Here is a 14701-nt window from a genome sequence, read left to right on the forward strand (position 1 = left end):
GGTACATATTTAAACGAAGCATTTAAATGCGGAATGCAGGGAACGTTTGAATAAATAGAATCGTTATTGCTTTTAACCATCCCGGTGAATCTTGGCCAGATTCACAATTACGCTAATTGTTGATGCATCTCAAGCGGCGTCTCAACGCTGGCTATTTAAAGAAGAGAAAATACATTTTGTATGCAATTCACGAATGAGAGGAATGTGTTCAAGATTTATGCTGGACGTTTCCTCTCGTCGTCCAAGTGGAAGCTTCAGTGTTTCTCAAATATAGACATAATATTTTAATAGCCAAAGACGCATTTGACACATAACACAAGATCGCTTCGTCTGTCATACAATCGATAACGAGATTAACTGCGGCGCACGGAAGTAAAGGTTTGTACATTCAATTTAATCTGTCATATTGATTCCAAATACACATTTGATAAGTAAGAGACGGGTGGAAGAGCTTGCATATCGTGTTCCTTCACTAGCCTTGCGATTTGCCTACATTTATTTATTTTCCCCTACATCGTAAATGTCGATTACTTTAATGCAGAAGTGTAAAGTGTAGTTTATGCAGCCACACACGAACGCACGCACACAATTAGCTAAATTCAAACAAGTCACGGTAAAAACACATTGTGCATTTCCACTTAAAAACATAGTAACAGCAGCTGTAACTATCACGTAGCCTATTCACATGTAATTACACCATGAGCGGAATCCCTGGCATAACCATAGAGCTAAGGACCTCAGTGTTTGAATGAGTTTAATTTGCTGAACCTTGAGTGTTTCGTTGTTGTATAAGGAAATAATGCACTGTGGAGGGAGCCACTCTGTTACCATAGATTCACTGACACCTAACATGTAGCTTTGAAAGGGCCCTACAGTATAGATAGGGCAGGCATCACTATTCTCTCGAGAGGTCATACGCTGTCAGGAGCTTTTGTGTGCGTAGCTATCATGGACGGTAATGGTTTATGTGCGAAGCGGTGATATTTGGACAGTAAGTAACGTGAGTAGACAAACTGAGGCTCATGGTATAGTAGTGAAACCCAAATTAAAATCGGAAATGGGGGATAGGCAAGATGAAACATTTTAAACAAAGTAAATACAACCCGGCTTTAATCAGCATCTCTCAGAGGGCTAATTACTGGCATTTATTGTGAGATGACACAGCAGCTATGTTGTCAAAGTGTTTTTGCTTCACATGGCCCTGAAGGACCAGGATACATTTTTTTCCACGAGAAAGAGAAGATGTAGGCTTTACTAAAGTGTTAGAAACTGTGAACATTTACTGCCTTAAGAGAATTCCTTCAAAGTGCCCTCCTTTCGTAGAGTATCTACAGAGGGTGAAGGGGCCCATTAGTGTGAAGACTGCCGTTTTCCTTGAGGACATTTCTCATTGCCGCGCTGCATGTTGTCTTCACTGGCAATATTAGGATTCTGGCAAGAGGCCAAAGTTACGGTACTTGGGAACCACCAATTTTATCAGTTAGAGAAACACACTGAACTGAGCTTATTTATATTTCTTCTCGGCATCTTATTTTTTTTTAACACTTCTCGGTTTTCATATATTTATGTGATCACTGAGGCCTCGGATTCCCTGGCAGAAATGTGTGAAAAATACAGAAAGGGGTTGAGACTGTTTTCTGGTATAAGGTATAACAGAATGAGACACGGACATGGGTTTCTAGTTTCTCCAGCAGCAGCTCCCAGATCATAAACAGCCTCTCTTTGAATCTCAGAGCGTATTTCACGCACACGGCTGCTGCAGCTGTGCAGGATATGGAGCTTACAGCAGGTGAACACGCTTCTGTTTCCCAATAACCCTTTCATCCACAAACACACAGAGACACGCCGCCAATGTGTGCAGAGATTTTAAATGGATTACAAAGATGCGCCGGTAAGATAACAACATCGCCCATCTGAGCCCATCCGTGTAAAGGTGCCCCTCCTTCCACAGCTGGTCTCTATAGGCATGTTTGGCTTTATTATTATTTTTTTAGCAGTTTATTTCTGTGCAGCGATTCAATTCACACCAGTAGAATTTAAATTATATGGCTGAGATGAAAATCTAGGTTCTCTAGGTGTTGCACGTTCAACAGACCTGAGGTAACAGGGACAAAAATAGATTTGTCACATGTAGGAGCATCTTAGAAGGTTTATTCAGAATGGAATGATACATACCTGACAATGATTTGCAGTGTCAAAGACTATTTTCTGTTTTGGCTCAGATTCTAATTCGGGTTGTATGCACTAGTACACTTTACTAAGCCTCAGGATTCCTCCATAAATAATCTTTCTTTGACCCTGAAGACAGCATCTTTTAAAAACAGGGACCCAAGTAAACATTTAGCTGCTTGACTCAAGGGCAGCTCATTATTAACACACTGTAAGATAGAATATTTTTATTACGGTCCGGGAAAATATGCTGAAAATCTCTGCTCTAATGTGTTTTGTCAGATTTTTAGTCATTTCTGTATATGTGAGTGGTGTTATATTCAAGTCGCTGTAATCTATAATCAAGTCTTACATTTTTGACAGAGGTTAATAACGGGAGGTTACATCTCATTTTATGTGAGGCCACAATTCCTAGCGTAACCTGTGGGGGGCATGCGCTGTAGAGCCACAGCACTGGACTGTGGATTTAGAGCAATCTAACTTGTAGGATTAAGTCCCACTTGGGAACCCTTGAGCAAGGAACTTAACCTGAGTTATTATTTCACCGTGAAATGTGAATACAAATTGCCAGTTGCTTTGAATAAGGCTGTCTAATACAGTGAGCATTTTCACAATATTCTCTGTGCTCCTTTAACCTTATATTATGCAGATATGGCTGCCTTTTGTTTCTTTGGCTGTGCCGCCGGCTGTCCAACTTGCCGGTCTGCTTTAGGGAGGACTCTGTGCTCTCCTGTTATTTTTCCCCATTTGCCAAGGTTTGGCTTCCTCTCAGCTCATGCCCATAAGATGAGAGGCCCGATACCCTGCTGGGTTTGGCGTTAATTTTCTCACTCCGTTGCAGATTTACTATGAGGATGTGTAATGCGTTACCCAGGGGGTGTCATTTAAGAAGTCGCACCTTTTGTTCAGGCGAGCTGCAGTAGAACAGTGAACTTTACTGACTGTAACAAAATCTTGTATGCCAGAAGGCCGGGGCTTTTTAGTGCTGGGGAAACTGCGGCTTGAAAGAAAAAGGGAAAAAAACCAATGCAGCTCGGAGACAAAGAACTGTGTGACAACGGTCGCAGATTCATACGACAATACCCGGGTACAACAATGAGTCTCTTCAGTGATTCTTTCTCCCTCCGAGATTATAAGCACTTAATAGAAAACCAGCAATCAGTCGGCTCATGCAGAGCGAGAACGACTCCCATTTTAAGGGTTTTTTGTGGGTGTAAATTCAGAATTTGCGTTTTTATATCTTCCATTACGCTAGTGACTTTTCCTCCTCGGTGTGTGTGGCCCGTTAGCAAAGTCAGTGTGCTTTTGCCATTGGTTTGATGGGCTCTGGGCTGACAATCCTCTCTTGATGAGAGAGCAGCTGAGACACTGGGGGTTGTAATCAGATTCATTAGTGCCAAGCAATTCCACTGTGTGAAGTCGACTGGAACCACATCACGGCTTTTTTATTAGTGTATTTTTCAACAAAATTCCCATGCATCAATAAATGTGAGGTCACTGGACAGCCTATGGGGCTCTTCTGTTGTCCTGTGCCATCAGTGCCAGGAGTTGTGTATTGAAATGGAGTCGAAAGACTGGCCTCTTTAGCATCTCTTGGATTACAGAATACATTTGCAGACCTAATATGAATAGGTTTGCATGGCCAGAGCCTCCTTCTATTCTGTGGAGAGAATAAAGACATGTTTGTTTGCCTTCCAGCAAATGAAACACACTCTGACTGTGAAAGGGGGCTCGACTGGGATGTTACAGAAACCCATCGCTAGCAAAGCCACTGGATGTGGCAGTGGGTATTCTGCAGGCTGTTCCTGCTTGAATTTTTGCTTTTTCCTTGAATCAGATTGAGGTCGTCTGTTATACTATAACATCTAATGCACCCTTCAATACCAGTAGTAACAACAACAACAACAATAACAAAAAAGATTGCGTGATGGAATCTGCCGGTTATAAAAGGTGTATGTCTTCAACAAATGCTTGTTATTTAATTTGCAGTTATGCGCTTACACCGGATATTTCAGGAAAGAAAGCGCACCTTAAGGTCTGAACCAGGGTAGGGACGGCTCATGAGAGGAAAGGTGAACACATGGTCCGGGACTGAGGGATACTCGATAGTAATACCTCTGTTTCTCCCTCTGACTGAAGCTGTGGCCATATGGCAAGCCTTCTGTCTGTGGTAGAGTGCTAAATGCGCAACAGAAACAATTTTCCCATTCATCTAATAGGTACTACTACAGCGATCGCTCATTCTTTCTGCACAGATTAGCCTCTCTGGGATGAGCTGGCTTCTGCATGCAAACAGTGTTAGCCTGACAGGCATTATTCGAGCACGCAGAGCACAGATATGTGCACACGCTGCACTTTTTTCCCCTCAGAAGAGGCTAATTTGCCATTCAGTGCGGACACGCTAATACAAATGGGGGCCTCTGGATTAAATTAATGAAGAAAGTAACGAAAGTTCAATAGTTCTTTTATCCTTTTTTACGTAAAAAAAAAAATCCTTCAAGGATTGCCAGCCTCAAGCAGTTGAAGAGAGCATTAACAAAGTATAATTTTATTGCGAGTGACTTCCTTTCATCTTCTTCACAATACACGGCTAATCAGATTTCATTTTGCTCACGCTGAGCTTCCTGTGACGGTTTATGTGTGTCTTTCATAAATGATTTAAGGGGTGCTCAGCTTCACAACCCCTATTATATATATTTAATGGTCTTTTTATGTAAGAGGCCCAGTTAAAGTAGAGTTCAGGCAATAATATTATGATATACATGCATCAGTTAAATTCTGACCTTAAAGTGGATTCCATAGTCATATTCCATTATATTGTGTTATAAATAACAATATATAAAAATGCATTTACCGTAATTTTCTGTTTGATTGCTAGTGTTGGTATTTATCTTGTTTTTGATATCTATATTTCTACCGATGTTTGGGTTGGGAGACAGGGTGTGTGTGAGGATGAATCAACTAATAATAAGGATAGAGATTCATGATGTGATTAACTTCAGTTTATATTCATTAAGAATAACACAAATAATAAATAATAAATGAAGAATAAATAAAACTAACATGTCACTATAATCACTGGCAGGGTACAACATGCTGAAATGTTGTTCATTAGTATCATTAAGGAAGATAAATTGGAGCTCAGGAGAGCATGTGACTTATTGTATTTTTCTACTTTGCAAGTTAACAAGCTTATCTCAACCTTTTCAATACTGGGGATCTACAGCTTGGTTTAAAACCTCCAGCAATTCATTCCTGATTCATTGTAATCTAGTGAGGTTAAGAGAAGGTTTGAAGCAAAGAGAAAGCCATATCTGTAAGTGTAGTAGCGCTTTAAAATATTTACAAGCCTCTTTCTAGTAGCACTGTTAGAAACCCAGGCTAAATTTCTGGGAGCTTGCTTCAAGACAACACAACAGAAGGCTTGCCGTTGAACTGTGTTAGCCTGCTGGGTAAATGATAAATAGATGGTCTGTTCCTGCTGAAATGATGATTATGAACACATTGACATAATGTCCTCACGAGGAGTTTCACTCCAAACCCTTACAAAGCATGTGGCCTGTTGTAGTTTTACACCAGCACTGAACATTTGCCACTTTGATAATCTAATGAATCAGAGGTTGCATCCAGCAACTTCTGTTCTCTTGTGAATCCATTTAAAGACAGTTATGACATGAGCTTCTGTCTGTATTAAGGTATTAAGACTTGATATCAGGTATTTAATCATGACTTAAGAGCTACAATTGACTCTTAAAATCAGACCTTTAGTTTGACCTCTGCTTGTATGCCTACCCTTCTTAGGACTTTTACCTAATTCTGGATTTTTTTCTTTTTTGTATCTTAATCTAAAGCAGTGTTTCTTAACACCAGTCCTTGGACCCACTTGCCTGAAGGTTTTTGTTGGCAAGTGGGTCCCGAGGACCGGAGTTCAGAAACACTGATCTAAAGCATGCTGGGATATTTGCATGAAGATAAAATGGTGCAGTCATGCATAGGTGAATAATATGCACACCTCTCACACATCTATTGCCGTTTCATACATGGTATTCTACATGGTTTAATTTTTCCATTTTATGAAGCTTTGCAACTATTTTGGATCAGCAGGATTATGATCTGCCCTGTGATGGACTGGCGACCTGTCCAGGGTGTATTCCTGCCTTTCGCCCAATGTATGCTGGGATAGGCTCCAGCCCCCCTGCGACCCTGATCAGGATAAGCGGGTTCAGATGATGGATGGATGGATGGAGGATTATGATCTTTTTTTTAGTGTTATGATCCTGACTGGCTTGTGGCTTCTTGAGCTGGTCATCTTGGGCTTTGCCAAGATATTTTATTCCCCTGAAAACCAGCCCCTTGAAATTTATTTTATGATTTCACTCTTTCTTCATGTAATACCCAGTGGTGCTTTAATTATGAAAATTTAAAAATGAATTTAATTTCAGACAGAAATCATAACCTCTGAATAGGCCCAATTGACCAGTTGGATACAGTTGTCATGCAACACAGCTGTGTTTCTGCAGCTTCAGTGGAAGTGTAAACAGAAAGAGGAAGAGGCATCCTCCTGCCATTCCCTAGTTAGCTGTGAGTGTTTGGTCTCGGCCTTCACCAACAATTAATGCAGTTTGACCTGCAGGACAGAATTGATAATGGCTTTTGTCACCACATCAGAAGGCATGAGCGTCTCTTTCATTATCTGTCAGGAGAAATGTTTTAATCTGGGCTCACGTCAGTGCTGGACCTGAAAGGCCTGGCAGGGACATAAAGTCTAAGCCCACTTCTTTTATTGTTGCATTACCCCTGTCTCATTGGTGGGAGGTATTTGAAATATATTCTCTCCGGACAGCTAGACCACTTGAAGCTAAAATTACAATGGTACCAAAATAAAAATAAGCTTTATTAAACTGAGAATCTTTCCTGTGTCATTTACGCGTCCCATGTACTGTACTGTGCTCTACCTCAACTGCTATCGCATACAGAAAATAATAATGGTTTAATTTAACCATTTAAACTCTATTGAGTTTTTTTTTTTGTTGCAAGCTGAAGCTGTCATTCGACAAAGATAAAAATAAACAAAGGTTTTGGATAATTTGATAAAGTATCTGACACAAAAGTTGAGTCAATGCATATACAGATGGACATACTGTATTGTGAGCATATAAGAGAGATTCTGTTTCAGGTGGCTTGCTGGCCTTTGAGCCAGTGTCTGCGCTCCCTGGAGAAGGCCCTCTCCTTGCTGGCTGTGGGCAGAGGATGACTCAGTGAAACACTAGTGAGTGCTGAGCCTCGAGTCACGGAGTAGCAAAGTATCGATGTAATCGCATTGTCTGTCTAACAGAGGATTTTGCTCTGGGACAAAGAACACAGTGCCACTTTTTTCAAGGCAATTTGTGATGATGTAGAGGTAGAATTGTCCAGTTAGAGCTATTAAAATGACCAGGGGCACTCTGGGTAAAATATATCTCCTTGCATTTGCATTAAATTTCACTATATAACCATAAAAATATATGTTTGTTTCCTTTGGTATAATATTACTCTGCAATCCATTAACTATGCTTAACCATCATGCTTAACTCTCATGCATACCCCAGAGCTCATTTGCCATGTCTGTCTCTGGTGACAGAGCCGTCTCACATTATGTATTGGGACACTACAGGCAGAAGAAAATATTGGTCCGGATTGCTCTGTAAGCATTCTTGCGTTCCAACTGGGCCAGGACAGCCACACATACATTTTCTGATAACTCATTTTCAAAGATCTTAAAAATAACGGCTTGTTGCAGGGAATATAAATATCAGACTATTTCTCATTCATAGAAGAAGGGAATGTAGTACTCACATGACCAAAAAATATAGATGTAAGCTAGGAAAATGAAATCACAGACCTCAAGGGGAGTGAACTGCTGCTTTTCCATCCATTGGTGTGAAGACAATCTGGCCAATCACTAACTGTTCAGTTAATTACCCGGGAGAAAAGAAAACCAGGGCTGGATTTGGTTTTGAGGGCCAGATTCCTAATGTAAAGTATCATTCTCTGAGTGTTATGCATTTCCTTTGGATACCAACTAAATTGCAAGATAAGGAACAGCAAAAAGGAAATGTTGAGTTTGGATCAGTTTGCCCTCTACCCATGGGCGTTCCGTTTTTCAGAAATTGTGGGTCGTAGAACACATGCGCACCCAGTCCAACACAAACAGAAATTATGCCTGGATTCAATGAACAATCAACAGCTTTGTCCTTAGCTTTACTGAATGCAAGTGATTGTTTTTCAGAAGTTCGGCATACAGTATACCAAAATGAACTTGCCTTATTAGCCAAGGACAATTGTTTATTAAATGCAGGCCAATTCACTCTTTCCAGTAATTGATCATTTGTGGGGGATATCTCAGTTGACCCTTCTCAGTTGATTCAGCAGGCTGGGACTACCACACTGTACATCAGGGCTGCCCAACCCTGAAAAAAAACAACAAAACACACCTCATTCAACAGCTAGAGATCTTATTGAGCTGCTAGTTTGTTGAATCAGGTGTGCCAAATTAAAACTGAAATGAAAAATTGCAGGACAGTAGGCCTCCAGAAATAAGGTTGGGCAGCCCTATGCTAGATGATCTAGAAGAGCTGCTCTACACCTCCTCCTGGCATCTAGAAGCAGTGTAAGGCTAATTTGTTTAAACGCACTAAGACATTAAGCTGTTTGTTTCAGGTCAGGTGAGGAAGTTGTTTTGCTGGGCTTTCAGCAGAGACAGTGCCTGCCAAAGTGCTGCCTGGCTGGGACCATCCCTCCCATCTATTTTAAGCACCCAGATTTCATTGAGCTAATGCGTTAAGGCTATCAGTGGGGAAGGTGTGGCTTTAAATGGAATTGGAGGCCATTTTTATGATCTTAAGAATAGATCCTTAAGATGGGTTTAACAATGCCCTTTCTCTTATCAGATGAGCCATTTCTGTGAAAGGATCTTCCACAACAGTTCAAGAAGTCCAGGCTTATAGTGTTTCATGAATAATGAATACAGCAACCGCTAATGCATTTACCTCACTGCTTTATGATGTATTGATAGAAGGGAACTGACTCCTTAAATGTAGCCATTATTGAAGGAGACAGTGAGCAATGGGCAGTCCATCATGAGCTTTATTAAGTTATTCTGAAACCATGACAAAGATCAGCACAGCTGCTTGGCTGGTAAAATGAATAGGTTGGACAAGGAAAAAGCATGACTCTTAAGCTTGCCATTGTATGCATGTGTGTGTGTGTGTGTGTGTGTGTGTGTGTGTGTGTGTGTGTGCGCGTGTGTCTATGTGTATTTGTGTGTTCACCGAGTTCTGCTTATCTTCAAACGCTGTCCTGATAGGAAAATCAATGCAGTTTGACTCTGAACCTCCTCCTCTGCTCAAGAACACACACACACATTCTCCTTTCATCTCCAGAACTTATTTTTAGTTATTTTCAATATAAATTGTACAAGAGCTATTTGCTGAATCCTACGCCATTGGAATGCTTACATGCTGCATTATTTCATAGAATAGGACACATTCCATTGCTGTATCTGACAGAGAATCCAAACAGACTCAGCTTCTTCAGAAGATACCTTCTGTGCAAGCATATGCAGAAAAATCCTGTACCATTAAGAATCGCATCACTGTGAATTTGATGGGAAATTTTTGTTCTACGTAAGACCTTTTGAGATTTGCTGAAGGGACTGTGGGATTACACGTTGAAGGTTGTGTGATTTGATTTGTGCACTTATGTGGTTAACTTTACTTAGTTCTTGGAAAATATTTAAGTCCAATATACTGAATGTTGAGAATTCAAGGGTGTAATTTAGTGATTTCATGTTTGTGTAGAGTTTTTGAAAGCGCTTGACATTTAGGGCGGCCTGTAGCGTAGTGGTTAAGGTACATGACTGGGACTTGCAAGGTCGGTGGTTCAAGTCCCAGAATCCCAGTGTAGCTGTCCTGCTTAATCTAATCAACTGTACATCGCTCTGCCAAATACCATTAATGTAATGAGTGTCTGCCATTAACCTTTCTAGTGTGTTAGGGTTTCAAAAGATACACATCTGGTTAAGTTGTTTTCTGTTCTGTTATAAAATCATTCATTTAGAAAGGTCATTGAAAGCTTATACATACAAGCTGATGAATCAGAGCAGAATACGGTGACTCTTTAAATAGTGCTTTTCCCCCACTGAGAACTCTATTTCAAAATGTTCAGGGTTACACTATCACATTTTTACGTAATAGATAAGTTGTGCAATTGATCAAAAGAACAATATGGGCTAGCATACAGTAGGATGTCCCCTGACAATTTTTTCTTTTCATTTTCAGTTGGATTATAATGAATTATTTATAATGCTGTCAATGATTTGTGGCACTGTGTGCAGTTATTTATTTATTTAGCTATGTTCTTGCATGTGCTGTACAATACTATTACAGTGCTGCATGGCATATTCTACATTGACCATAGTTTCCTATTTTTCTCCATGTGTTTGAAGTTACTGCCAGATGCCAGCTTTGATGGCGTGCTTTGGCATCATGCCATTTGCCTCTCCCTCTTATGTGAATTTTTGCAGAAAAAACAGCTAAAAGTCTCATTACCTCTGGGTTTGTCATTGACTGTGTTTTGTCACAAACTTTTGAAGAGGCTTTTAACAGCGTGTGATTTGTTATTCTGAGTAAGTCAAGTTGATGTTACCATTTTGGCTGGTGTAAACCTTTCATTAGTACTTTAGATTAATTAGCAGAGTAGATAGATCCTCATTTAATTAGAATTTGTCCCTGTCATTCATTTGAACATGTAGATGTTTTTAGTTTTTTTCCGTTTCGGTTAATCGGAAACATACCCTGGTACAGTTTAACTATAGGGTGGGTAGAACTTACTGCACTGTTATGGCTTTGAACATGGGAGGGCTAATGGGGGTTGACAGCTAAAGATTTCAGTTTTCCTTGCATAATTAATGACCAATTAATATGTGCAAGAGCCTTTAATAAGAAAGCCATTGGACGTTTTTGGGTCATCTGAGCAGCTCCAACAAATTTATGTAATTTCATATTTTATTCGATATTATAATGCATTATAAAAATAGGCACATGTACTGGTTGCTAGATTTATTTTGTTACTAAAATCTGGATATGATCAGGTTATGATATGTATGAGCATTTTTTTACATCAATTTAATAATTTACAGATTTTGAGTTGGGCGTGTACAGTGATTGCGATTTCATGATTCCAGTCCCTTTGCCACAGTCATTGACATTATCTGAAATGTTCTTTGGGAACCTCACTTCTATAAAGTACAATTTTTTTGTTCTGTCTGAAATTGTCAAAAAGTCAGAGAGAAAATGGCCACCATTTATCGTGCAAAAGCCACAGATCATCTCTGAAAGCCGGCCCTGTCTTTCATAAACTAATGCATTGTTATTTTAGGAAGTGGGAATGCCTACTGCAGCTCTAGGTAAACAAAATTAAAATGTGAAATGTATGTTTCGAGGTGCTGTCAGGTGTGGTCGAGTATGGTCAAAAGCCATGACAGGGTGTTTACATGCTCAACCAACCAGTGCCAGAACAATGTGCATAATGTGTGATGAATGGGTGAATGTTGTGCAAAGATATTGGCATATGTCAAATCTATTTCCCACCCCTATTGGAGTTGGTCTTCAACCTAGGGCAACAAAACATATTCCCTGCACATCCACTGACTATGAATAATCAATGTGCCAGTATTTCGCAAAATCAGGCCACACTGTCACGATCTATGCTTGGAAGAAAAACAGAAGAAGAAGGAAATTATAATTATAGTAAAAGCAGCTTGAAGCTGATGAGAAAATCAGCTTGGACAGGGGTTACAGTATTGAATAGGCCGAGTCCGCAGTGATATATTGGTGCCTGGGAACATCATTAATTGGGTAATAATGTCCAGAGATGACTGATTAGGCCCTTACGGAATATCCTGCCTTGGCCTCTTTTGGTGTCCTTTCATTCTTGGCTCAATTGGCTATATTATCTTAAGTAAGTAGTGCATGCAGAAGTAGTAACAGTGGACCGTCAGTCACTTTATGAGTTCAGGAGTGCAGACATCTCCATACACTCAGGTCAAGGGCTAAGAATTGAGTGGCTGTACGCTAGAGTAACCATGGATAATCCTCCTGGAGCATTATGCAGAGGAGCATGCATTTAATTTGTAAAATAGAGAAATCATTGAATATTTCCCAAACTGCGTATTTATATGCCATACATTCTAGGGTGAATGTACATTTTGGAACATAATGTTTAATAACTAGACTGGAGAGTGGCCATTTGGCATATTTAGATTCCGTGATTTTCCAGAAGTCTAGATTTCATGCACTACCATTTCTTACCAATCTTATCTTGAACATTACAAACTCTACGTACACTCTAAAGCACTGTATTCCCTGTATTGACACTCATGTTCATGATGACTGGTTCACACAGATTACTTAGTTACTATGAACAGTCTAGAGTATCTCACAATGAATAGTGACAGATGAGTTTGAAGATGAATCAATATGAAAATGTATCTAGGAAAAGCTTAATGTGGATTGTGTTATTGAAGCCGCAATTTTTTTTGTAAAGAGAAAGCAAGACGTTTAACGGGTTTAACGTGAGATAGCTAAGCAGTCTTGCTCCAGCTCATAAATTAGACCGTTAATATGAAGGGGGGGCCGACGTAGTCATAAGATATGCATATGGATTTACAGATATCTGTGCTGTAAATGACACAGGGCCCAAAAAATCTGCCAGATTTAATTTCATGCTCTGCAGAGCGCGGCCACCGAGACAGGGGCACAAGTGACATTTACACAGCCCCGCCGCTGCTTGTTACAGGCCCGTGGCAGTGGCTAAATCTGGGGGAGACGTCAAAGTCCAGGGGAAGAAAATTCCAGAGCGATTATTACATTTACAATACAAACTTGGTTTTTCCGTACGCTAGCGCAGGACTGGAGCCAGTCATGTTTCTAAGGTAGCGCAGCTTCCTGACTTCCGAAAATCGGTTCGGTTCTCACTTACTCTAAAATGTACCTTCGCGCTCGTCTCGACTTGCTGTGCTCGCGCTCGTTGCCCACCGTGCAGCTGGCTTCCCAGATGAACCGGCCTCTTGGCAGGACGTGCGGGGTTGAGGTGCCGCTCCGCTCGGTAGATAACATGCGGGCAGTGCACGGTGGACTGTTTCCGTATGCACGACCGCAGGAAGAGAAAGGAGCGGCAGCTTGTGAGCATGAATGGCGAAGGTGATTAGCAGTGTTATTGCCAAACGTGTGTATCAATAGCATTAATGTATAGCATCTGATTAGCCTGGCACTGCTCGTCCATATGTTTAAATGGCGCGGGAGGAGAGGAACTGAAACAGTCAGACATCTTTTTGTGCGTAATTGCTCTGGAAGAGAATGTCTCAATAATGTTCAGCCAAATACCATTTGAGCTCCTTTCCCCATATGTATACAGCAGTTAGTGCATGGCATAATATTATGCTGGGTATGTGACCCACCTTCTCTTGCTCATGATGGAGGGAAATGTGCTAAACTTATAAAATGTGATCAGTAATGTTCTCACATATCCCCTTGCATCAGTAAAATTACTGATGGTGTTTATAATGAATTTTTTTCCAAAGGACTTGGATATTTAATCAGTTGTAACATTTTAACATCTTTTAATATTTAATCAGCTTAGAAATTGCTTCAAATCGATTTATACTTGAAAGTTTAGTTCAATTTATATGAAATCAATTTCCCTATTAGACAACTGGAAGAAAATGAGTGTGCGATGTTAATTATTGTATTCGACAAAGCCCTGGAACTCTAAAGGACAGTTAGCATTTTAAATACACAATATAAATGAGTAATTGTCTGTACCTGTAGCTGAGTAACACAATATAAATGAGTCATTTTCCATACCTGTAGCTGAATAAGACTGAAGAGAACTCAAGATAATTATCAGTAATGGGTAGCTTTACAAATTCATGATACATTTATAAAATTATGAATGATATGGAATTTGAGCCCGTGGTTGTACCTATACTTCCACAGTTAAATGACAGAAGAATAGTTGAGACCCTGAGGTAAAATGACCTGTGCCCTGTTTAGTGTATCTACACCCAAAGACTTCCCAATTGGTGAGACTGAACCCAGATAATGTAGACGGAGATTTATGGACAATATTCTGGGATGTTCTCTTAGAGTCGCTGCGCTGTCTCATTGAGGAACTACTCAGTAACATTATTGGTAGTGTTCCAAAGCCCATAAATAAGCTATATTTATTCAGGTACTAAACCAAGAATGCTTAAAGAACCTGCTATGCATTATTTATCTGTCTTATTTCCCTTTTCTCTGTTCCTTGGACGAAGAAAAAAATTACTGTTTTTAATGCGAGTCAAAGACTGGAAAGAATGCGTTGGCTGTCAGATTTCTAACATCTTTTGTTGCTGGCTGACAGCTCTGTTGTTCTGTACATCGCACTCAGGTTGCTTAAAACAATGTACAAAGGATGCAGATGTGTAAACATAGAAGTACGGATAAAGGAGACC

The 14701-nt window shown here is 40.1% G+C and overlaps 1 protein-coding gene across 1 annotated transcript in view; it reads left to right on the plus strand.

Annotated features, from left to right (window-relative positions):
- dlgap1b (discs, large (Drosophila) homolog-associated protein 1b) overlaps positions 1-14701 on the plus strand; it is a 135851-nt gene that overhangs the window by 962 nt on the left and 120188 nt on the right. The window lies entirely within an intron of this gene.

The sequence above is a fragment of the Conger conger genome, chromosome 4, assembly GCF_963514075.1.
Source record: "Conger conger chromosome 4, fConCon1.1, whole genome shotgun sequence".
Classification (NCBI taxonomy): domain Eukaryota; kingdom Metazoa; phylum Chordata; class Actinopteri; order Anguilliformes; family Congridae; genus Conger; species Conger conger.